The following is a 10592-nucleotide window of genomic DNA, read 5'->3' as shown; positions in this document are numbered from 1 at the left end:
GCATGAGTAACAACACAGTGAGAAGCATGCATACTTATGAAGATTCAAATGCTGGGAAACAAGAAAGGAGAATTGTATGTACTTGAGAGGAAGTGGGTGTAGGCTGTTTTAGAAGTGGAGTGCTTAAGGTCTGTGGTTAGAGTAGGAGTACACGTTTTCTTATTGTCAAACTCTCTCACCCGTGGCTTAAGATGGTACTGCTCAAGGTCATGCTCCTCTCCTTCCTTAATCTTCCAGCAGAAGTCCCTCCTCCTGTTCATGTTTCTTTCTCCAAGGAGCAGTCACATTTTCTTTGCTCAGGTGTTGCCTTTGTGTCTGTCTCTAGCTCACCCTAGGCTAATACTGTCTTCTCCTAGAAGCCCTCTACCTTTCTTCTTGAATAAACTCAAACTGCAGTTTTAGGAAATTGTCCTTGATCAACTGGCAAAATGAAATGGGAATGTGCAAAATTTGTATTTAGCAAAGTAAATTAATTGTCATTCCTCCCCATTCTTTGGCTCTCAGAACTGGAGAACAGTTTTACTCTCTCCATTAACTCATTTGACTTCTCTGTATTATTTTTCATGGTCTCTCTGGTTCATGCAACTCTCACGGGAAAGGCTCATTTTTATCTCACAGGGGTGAAATGTCAGGGCTCTTTCCCTAGAGGTCACCTGCCCTTCCTAGGCACCACTGAGGGGTCTAGTGATATCTGACAGGCATATGATGAAGGCCCACAAGATAGACAACAGACAGACTGATGTCAGAGATAAGACAGATGATGAGGCCCAGATGCACTTAGGGAATACAGAAAGAAACCAGGGGCCAGGATGCAGCAGAGAGGTCAGCAACCAACTTCAATAAAGGTCTTAGTCCATTGGGGTTTCCATAAAAAATACGTTAGACGGGGTAATTTATAAACAATAGAAGTTTATTGCTTACAATTCTGGAGTCTAAGAAGTCCAAGATCAAGGTTTTGGTAGATTCAGTGCCTAGTGAGTGCCCATTCCTCATAGTTGGTAACTTCTGGCTGCATCCTCGCATGGTAAAAGAGCACAAGGACTTCCTCATCTTCTTTTATAAGGGTGCTAATCATATTCATGAGCGTGTGGGTGGCTTAATGACTCCAGTCACTTTCCGGATGCCCCACCTCCCAACAACAATGCACTGGGGATTAAGTTTCAACATATGAAATTTGGGGAAACACAGACATTCAGACCATAGCAATAGGCAATACTGAGCATTCCAACATGCCAGGCATGGCTCTGAGCCTAAGTACCAACTCATCTGACCTTCATGTACCCCTTCTAATTATAAAGACTGAGGCATAGAGGGGCATACTAACTTGCTCGGGTCATACAAGTTGTATGTAAGTGCTGGGGACAGAATCTAATCCCAGGCATCCTGGCTTCAGAGGCCATGCTCCTATCTACTGCACTATGCTATGATTCCACCTTGGAAGTGCTGCAAGCGTCCCAGCCCTCAAAGCCTCACCAGGAGTGACAGGCCTCTCAGACCTTCAGAGAGCACAGATTGTTCCTTTGCAAATCCCCACCTTATACACACCAGGCTTGGCCAGTCTTTATACCCATGTGCTAGAGAACCCCTCCACAGGCCAGACTTGTCTTATCTTTCTTGGGTGATCAAATGTACCACGTAATTATTGGGGACACTACACAGATAGGATACTACCCCCTCGGGCTCTATGGTACAGTACAGCTTGGTCCAAGTTCTACTTTCCTGCACTCAGAGTTGCTGAAGCAGGACAAGGGTCAGCTGCCCAGATGTCTCCTACAGTCATGGCAACAAGCCCCCAGGGCTCATTTTGCCCATGCCTGTGTCTGACCTTGTTCTAGAAAGAATTTCAAACAGACTATGCATGGAATAAGTTTATTCACACTCAGAAAGTTGAGTTTCTATTGATTTTTCTATAAAATATTTATTTAATAAATAAATGACTTTTTAAAAATGATACTCTTTTCATATTAACTCTATTAAATTGCCACTTGGAAGCACTATTAAAATAAATTTAACTCACAGGCATACATTGGTTCAAGTGTTATTACTTTCTAATTGATCTTGGCTTTCATACCAGTCAGTATCCTGTCGGGAGGACCACACTCAAATCAGGAACATTTAATAAAGTAATATTTATAAATGTATGGACTGGGTGTAGGGAAACCCCAAGAGAAACTGGGATATACAGGAGCTAGTATCGGTATGTATGTGTGTGTTTTTGAGGGAGTGGTAGTGGGTGTACCACTCCTAGGCCTTAAAGGAGCACAGGGCAAGGAAAGAACTATGTGGAGAAGGTCACCTTGATAGAAGTGATGACTGCAATTGAGGGACACAGCCGTCCCAGGGAGGCTACTTCGGGAAGGAACCGAGGTCTTGGGGGCTTGGTACCCTCACACACTTTTCTCCTTCCCTCTGGAGTCCTGCCAGGATTCCCCACTAGACTAAGCCCCATCAGATGCCAGAGGGGGAGATTCATCCCTTCAGGTCAGCCTCCTGAGGGCAGAACAAGGTAGAGAAGTTGGAAAGGAGGCCTGGAGGGACAAAGGCAAACAGCAGATATCGCCATGTCAAAGGCAAAATCTCTGATTTCTTTCTTAGGATCAAAGTGTTTCACAGAATAGGGACTGCCCCAGTCTACCACACTTGGTGAGGGAAAAAAAATCTCTGGTCTTGGCCTGGGAACAGAGCTGTAGAATGTAGTCCTCTTCCCTGGAGAGGTAACTAGAACTAGAAAGGGAACGTGTGCAATAGTCTCACTGATGAAACAAAGTTTATTTTTATTACCTTTGCCCCAGTTTTATATGATCTCAAACCTATAACCTTTTATATGTAATTCCAAAGTCCAATCTGAAAACTGAAAGTTTCTCCATACTTCACCTCCATACAGTAGGTCAGCAAAACATGACATACTGACATGAATTATTGGTAACCATTATCTACCTCACTTTGTGTGAATGTTTTCTTGCAGAAAAATTGTTTGATTTCTGGGGGTTTCTCTAGCTTCTGTCTCATGTACTATATTCATATGCTTTTACATAAACATATAATATGTATAATATACAGCATATGACTTTTCAAAACTCCAAAACATTCCTAAATTCCAAAATCTATCTGGCCCCTCAGCTTTCATAAAAGTGATTTTGGACTTGTGTTTTGATTCACTTCAGCTCCATAATATTCTTTAGAAAAGACATAGGGAAAGTTATGGTTTTCATTTAGAATTACTAGAATTTCTCTACTTAGAATTTGGCTATGATGCAAAATATAAAGTTCTTTTTAACTCTAAGCTTAGTCTTTTAAGTGTGTCTCTGGCCCTTTTGAATATTTTGTGAGGTTGTGAAAGATAGTAGACCATAGCACAGAATTGCAACAGGAAAATGACAGGAAAGCCAAGGGGATACTCAAAGGGAATTTACCAAAGGGACTGTTTGCAGGGGTGTGGTCAGGGTCAAGGACACCAACCGAGGTTAGTGCTTTAGAGCATGGATTCTGGAGCTGAACTTTGTAAGTTTAAACCTGTTTCACCACTTATTAGCTATGTGTTCTTGGGCTAGTTACTTAAACTCTTTGTGCCTCATCTTCTATTTCCATAATATAGTAAAATTCTCTTGAATTGATTTTTCACAACCACTGCCCTGTGAAGTAGATAATACAGGCAAGTGTTCCCTTTGACATATGATGAAACCTGAGAAGTTAAATAATTGGTTCAAGGGTTAGGCAGTGAATTTGCAGCAAGTGAGGACTAGCAGGAAGATCTCCCTGCTGCCAAGCCAGAGCTCTTTCCAATTCATCACCTGCTTTATTCATAGAGGCTTGCCCTTCCGCAACTGCTCCTGGAGGGGAGCATGTCACATGGTATTCCCAGTCTGGCCAATACTCATAGGAGCAGGAAGGACTTCTGAGGTGTTTCCAGAAATGTCAGTCTTTGCTAGTTCTTGTCTTATATCTCCACCCCTATAATTACCCCAACTGGATTTAACAAACGGCAGCCACATAATCCAGACAGTACAACTCCATCTTGCTTGCAGAGGAACCAGGTCTGAGTAAGTGGATTTGATTGTCTTAGGGGAATTAAAGGCTATTTTCTAGTCCAAAGGTAGAAACAAGTCAGTAGCTTTTCTTCTAAATGCATAGACCTTAACACAGCAAACTCTAATTCTGCAGGTGTGTGTAGAATAAAGACAGACATGTGTAACATCATCTCTTGCTTCCCTAGGCAGGTGGAAAGGAAAGCAGTTTGGGGTAGATGCCCATGTCCAGATCTTTCTCCAAATGGTCCTCTGTTTCCCTACCAGTGCCTTTTATTGGTGGACTCCAAACAGAAGCCTGAAGCAAGGGAGTCCATAGGATCAACCTTTTAGGGCAGAGAGCAGGGGGCAAAGACAGGAGGAGAATGAATCTCAGGTAAGGATGGAGCACATGGAGAACAAATAGCCTAGAATTCCACCAGTACAGTTATCAAAGAGCATCTCTTCCTTGTGATAGTGATAGGTAATATGATTAAAGAAATAATAACTCACAGTAGGAATACACAATTTTTAAATTGTATATTGCTGTGTAACAAGCTACTCCAAAATGTAATAGCTTAAAACAGTCAATGTTTTTTGGTTTTGAGTCTCATTCTGTCACCCACGCTGAAGTATCATGGCACACTCACGGCACCTCAACCTCAACCTGCTGGGCTCAGGCTATCCTTCCACCTACCAGACTTCCAAGTAGCTGGAACTACAGGTTGTGCACCACCAAGCCTGGCTAATTTTTTGATTTATTGTAGAGAAGAAGACTTACTAAGTTTCCCAGGCTGGTCTTGAGCCCATGGGCTCAGGCAATCCTCTTACCTCTGCCTCTCAAAGTGCTGGGATTACAGGTGTGAGCCATTGCATCCAGCTAAAACAGTTTTTCTCGCACAGTTTCCAAGGATCTGGGAGTAGTTTAGCTGGATGGTTCTCATGAGCTAAGTATCTCATGAGATTGCAGTCAAGATATCAGCAGGGGTTGTACTCATTTGAAGCTTTCCCTGGGTTTAGAAGATCCACAACCAAAACGGTTCACACATGCCACTGTTAGCTGGAGGTCTCAGTTCCTCACTGGCTGTTGGCAGAAAGTTTCAGTCATCCTCATTGAGCCTCTCCAAAGAGCCATTCACAATGTGGCAACTGGCTTTTGCCAGAGTGAGTGATTTAAGAAGGAACAAGGAAGAAGCCACACTGTCTTTTGTTAACTACCTTCAGAAGTCTAACACTAGCACTTCTGCCATATTGTTTGTTAGTGTTCCTAAGTTCAGTTCATACTTAAGGAGAAAGGAATTAGCCTCTGCCTTTTGAGGTGAGAAATATTTAAGAACTTATGGACTTACTTAAAACCACCATATGCTCAGAGGATCAGCACGAGAAATCATTCAGGATGGTTTCATAATAGGGGTGGAGGGCTGGACCTCAAGAAATCTGGGATGATCTTAGAAGGTTGTCCATATACCCTCTCCTTTTCTCCCACACACCAAGGGTCTCAGAACTCTCTAATAGTTGGGAATCCTGGTAGTTGGGACCCATTCTTCTTGGCAATCCCTGTGCTGCCTTCTTTTTTCCTAACTCATTATTATACCTACCCTAGTTCCCATTACTGCTCTTGGCTACCTGTTCTTGGAGCAGTTAAACTAATCTGAGCTGAGGTATACATGGTTTACAATTAACCCTCACATTTCTTATGAGGGTTACTTAGTTCCAATAAAAAACTCTCCTGGAGACTCAATGCATCTCCAAACCCCTCAATGTCCTTAATCTATTTCACTCAGGAAAGGATGGTATCAGTAATATGAGTAAGTCCTCCTTGCCCCAAACAATATCATAGAAACAACAGAGCATTTGTTTACATATTATATGATTTAATTCTCACAGAAAAACTGAAGGTCAATTTTTTATTTCTAGCTGAGGAGGAATCTACAGTAATAGAGACAGAGTGACTATATGGTAAAAGTTTGATATGAAACGTGAGGGTTCAGTTGGACCTAGTTGGCCTAGTAAGGACCCTAAAGCCATCATCCTACCATCATCTGTGTTGAACCCGGTTGACCTAGTAAAGACCCCAAAGCCATCATCCCACCAACATCTCTGTTGGACCTGGTTGGCCTAGTAAAGACCCTAAATTCACCATCCCACCATCATTTCCATTGAACCCAGTTGGCTAGTAAGAACCCTAAAGCTATCATCCCACCATCATCTCTGCAGCAAAACAGGTAGCCCATTGCAGAAGCCCATGAAAATGGGGGAGAGGCATCTGTTTTTAATGGTTTGGGGAGAATTATGCAGACATGGAGCAGTTATAAAAAAACTATGTGGATGATAAAAAAACTATGTGGATGACTCTAAGTCTTCAACGAATAAGGGAATATGCATTAAGGCAGCAATTCTCCAATTTTTTTGTCTCAGAAACCTTTTGTACTCTTTTTTTTGTGTGTGTGTGTGTGTTTTTTGAGTTGGAGACTCATTCTGTTGCCCAGGCTAGAGTGCAGTGACATGTTCATGGCCACCACAGCTGCTGGGTTCAGGCAATCCTCCTGCCTCAGCCTTCCAAGTAGCTGGAACTACAGACACACGCCACCATGCCTGGCTAATCATTTGATTTATTTTAGAGACGAGATCTTGCCAAGTTTCCCAGACTGGTCTCAAGCCCCTGAGCTCAGGCAATTCTCTCACCTCTGCCTCCCAAAGTGCTGGGCTTAGGGCGTGAGCCGTTGCGCCTGGCCCTTGTATGCGATTAAAGTAGCAAAGATCCCAAAGAACTTTGGCTTATCTGTGTTATATCTATTTTTAAATTAATGTCTTTATTTTAATTGACAAAATTATATATATGTATTGTGTACAACATGTATACATTGTGGAAGAGCTAAATCGAGCTAATTAACATATGTATTACCTCATTATTTTTGTGGCAAGAACACTTAAAATCTACTCTCTTAGCAATTTTCAAGAATATAATACATTGTTAGCAACTATAGCCACCATGTTGTATAATGTATCTATTGAAATATTTAATAACTATTTATTATATCAATTTATTTGATTCTAGTTATGAGGCTAGAAATTCAAACTAAGAATATTTTAAAATATTTAACTCATTTAAAAATAACAATGTCAATAATACCTATTACATAATGCTTTTATAACATAGGTATATTTACCAAAACAAAAAAAAAATAGGTAAAAAGTGACATTGTTACATTTTTGCAAATTTATTTCCTGTGTGGCTTAGCAGAAGGTAACTGGATTTTCATATCTTCTTTTGTAGGTAGTCTGTTGGGAAATCACACTTTGTGTAGCCTGTGGATATCTCCTCTGCACAGTCATAGTAGCATGAGTGGAAAAGGCAAACAATGTCTTAGCATTATTATGAATACAGTGTTGACCTCAGAAATCCACACTTTGAGAGCTAAGCAGAAATTTTTTTTTTTTTTTTTTTTCGGTCGGGGTCTCACTCTGCAGCCCAGGCTAGTGGGCTGTGGCATGATTATAGATCACCACAGCCTTGACCTTCTGGGCTCAGGCAATCTATCTCAACCTCCAAGAAGCTGGGACTACAAGTATGTGTCACCACACAAGGCTAATTTTTTTTTTTTTTTTTGGTAGAGATGAGATCTCACTCAGCTGTCTAGGCTGGTTTCAAACCCCTGGGCTCAACAATCTTCCCATCTAGGCCTCCAAAAGTGCTGGGATTAAACTCTCTTCTTCTTAATTTTGTTGATGACAGACTCTAAATAAGAGAACATGGAGTCAGTATGTCATGGCTCTGGGATCATGCCTGTCTTACACAAACACATAAGGCCACAATGGTTGGTTTCAGCATAAATAGGAGTGATAGGAATGATTACATGGAACAGTTGTCCAGAAGAATGGAAAAGCTGGATGATACATTAGAGAACATTAGGTACATTAGCGAACAAAGGGGAAGTTTGTTCCTATGGTTAATTTATTTTACTGTTCACCAATATCTGTTTCCCTTCTCTACAGGAGGACTAAGTTTCTCTTCCCTTTGAAATTAGAAGTAGCCATGTGACTTGCTTCAAACAGAATGATGTGCAGTACTTCCAGAAACCAAAGAGCCCCTTGGTCTTTGCCATACTTTTTTCCCCCTTGATAACCACCAATGTTCCATGAGGATCTCAGCTGTCCCATCAGCCTGGGACCCACAATGAAGACAACATTGACGGCAAACGAAGTTCCTAGCTAACCCTTACTGGACACAGTGAAAATGAGAAAATAAACATTTGTGACATTTAGCCATTAAGATGTTAGAATTGTTTGTTATAACAGCACAATCTAGCCCATCCTGACTGATACCGCTATCTTAGTCCATCTTGTATTGCTATAAAAGGAATACCTATGGTAGGGTAATTTATTTTTTTAAAAAGAGGTTTATTTAGCTTATGGTTCTGCAGTGTGCATGAGAAGCATGAGACCAGCATCTGCTTGGCTTCTAGAGAGGGCTATTTTGCTATGTCAAAATATGGCAGAGAAGGTCAAAGAGGAAGCAGGTATGTGAGAAGGACCAAACCCAGAGGCATCCTGGCTTTATAACAATCCACTCTCATGGGAACTAATCCATTCTTCTGAGAAACAATCCAGTCTCACAAGAGGGAGAACTTATGACCATGAAAACAGCACCAAGCCATTCACGAGGGATCTGCCTCCATGATGCAAACATCTCCCATTAGGCCTCACCTCTCACTGTTGCCTCACAAATTTCAACACGAGATAAATCACATCCAAACCATAGCATTGACAGCCATCTCACTGGAAAGGCAAATCAAGGATGTAGAACCCAATATCCGGTGTACATTTATTGGGAGTCTACTGTGCATTAAATACCAAGCTAGATACTATGATTACAGATGACTTAGATTTAACACCAGCCTTTGTCAAGGGGTTCATAGTGTAGAAGGTAGATTAAATACATAAACTATTTCACTAGGTTGTAATTGCCAGTGTTAACAATGTGTACTATGTATGAAAGGGAGGAGTCCATGAATCTTGTATCAGTCAGGAAACCAGCATGAAACAGACAGTATACTCAGCTGCCAGGTTTGCAGGGACATTTTACTAAAGGGACCATTTTTTAGGTGTGGGTAGGGATAAAGGGGACAACAGAGATGTTGAAGCATCCAGTGACCATCAGCAGAGGAAGCCAATCCCACCCCAGTCTGAACTAACAAGGGTTAGAGATAGTGTTACTGGACCCGGTGAGACATGAAGTCATAGCAGAGGGCCCATGACCCCAGATAGAATTGTAGAAGGGTACAGGCACAACCAGAACCAGAGCCAAGCAAGGAGAGATGAGGATGAATACTTACTCTGGCTTCTCTCTCCGCCTGCTCTCCATACTCCTGCCCGCACATCCTATTAGCAGGATTCACCTGGAAGCCAGAGGTAAGGGCTCCTGGATGATGCCTCCAGTGCAGCCAGGAGAGGTTACCCTCCTGGTCTGCAGAGAAGAGAGGAGAAAATTCTGGAAGGGCAAGTGGGGAATATCCCGAACAAGGTCCCAAAAGAGAAAAATGATAGGAAAGATGGATATAATATTTTCTAAAATGTGTAATTTCATTGCTTAATTAAAATGCCTACATTTGCAAGGAGAGTCCACAGCTACTGATAGAATAGGGGATGGGTTTGAATGTGCATTCATCCAGAAAATGATATTTGAGTCTCCTTTTAGAGAGAGACAATGGACATGAGACCAGAAATTCCATCCTGGATTTTTTGGGGGGATTGGGAGATGGAAGAAAGGTGAGGAGATAATGGTTGGAGAATAAAAAAGAAAGTGTCTTCCCATCAGCCAGAGGCCACCTCACTAGAGGTAAATCGTAAGGTGGAAGTTCCTTTGCAATTTTCTAACCTAGCCTCAGAAGTTATGCAGCATCACTTTGACCCTTTTGTATTAGTTACAAGAAACAAACTCACCCAGATGCAAGGGGAGGAAAAATTTCACCTCTTACTGGAGAAAGCAAGGTTCTAGAACAGTGCTGAACAATACAGTAGCCGGAAACCACATGTGACTGTTTATACTTCAACTAATTAACATTTAATAAAATTAAAAATTCACTTAACGTCCTGGATCTACAAGGAACTGAAACGTACTGAAAAGAAGAAAACAAACAACCCCATTACAAAATGGGCAAAAGATATGAACAGACACTTCACAAAAGAAGACATCCGAGCAATCAACAAACACATGAAGAAATGCTCAACCTCACTAATCATCAGGGAGATGCAAATCAAAACCACACTGAGATACCACCTAACCCCAGTCAGAATGGCAATTATCAACAACTCAAAAATGACAGCTGCTGGAGAGGGTGTGGGGAAAAGGGAACACTTCTACACTGTTGGTGGGAGTGTAAACTAGTGCAACCTCTGTGGAAAGCAGTGTGGCGATTCCTAAAAGCTCTAAAAATTGACCTTCCATATGACCCTGCAATCCCCCTACTGGGAATATACCCTGAAGAACACAAATCACTCTATAAAAAAGATACATGCACACGTATGTTTATCGCAGCGTTGTTCACAATAGCAAGAACCTGGAAACAACCATGCTGCCCATCAAAA

This window comes from Carlito syrichta, unplaced genomic scaffold, assembly GCF_000164805.1.
Source record: "Carlito syrichta isolate Samal-C Ts95f unplaced genomic scaffold, Tarsius_syrichta-2.0.1 Scaffold305194, whole genome shotgun sequence".
NCBI lineage: Eukaryota > Metazoa > Chordata > Mammalia > Primates > Tarsiidae > Carlito > Carlito syrichta.
The sequence above is the reverse complement of the archived record's forward strand: the minus strand, read 5'-3'. Positions refer to the sequence as shown.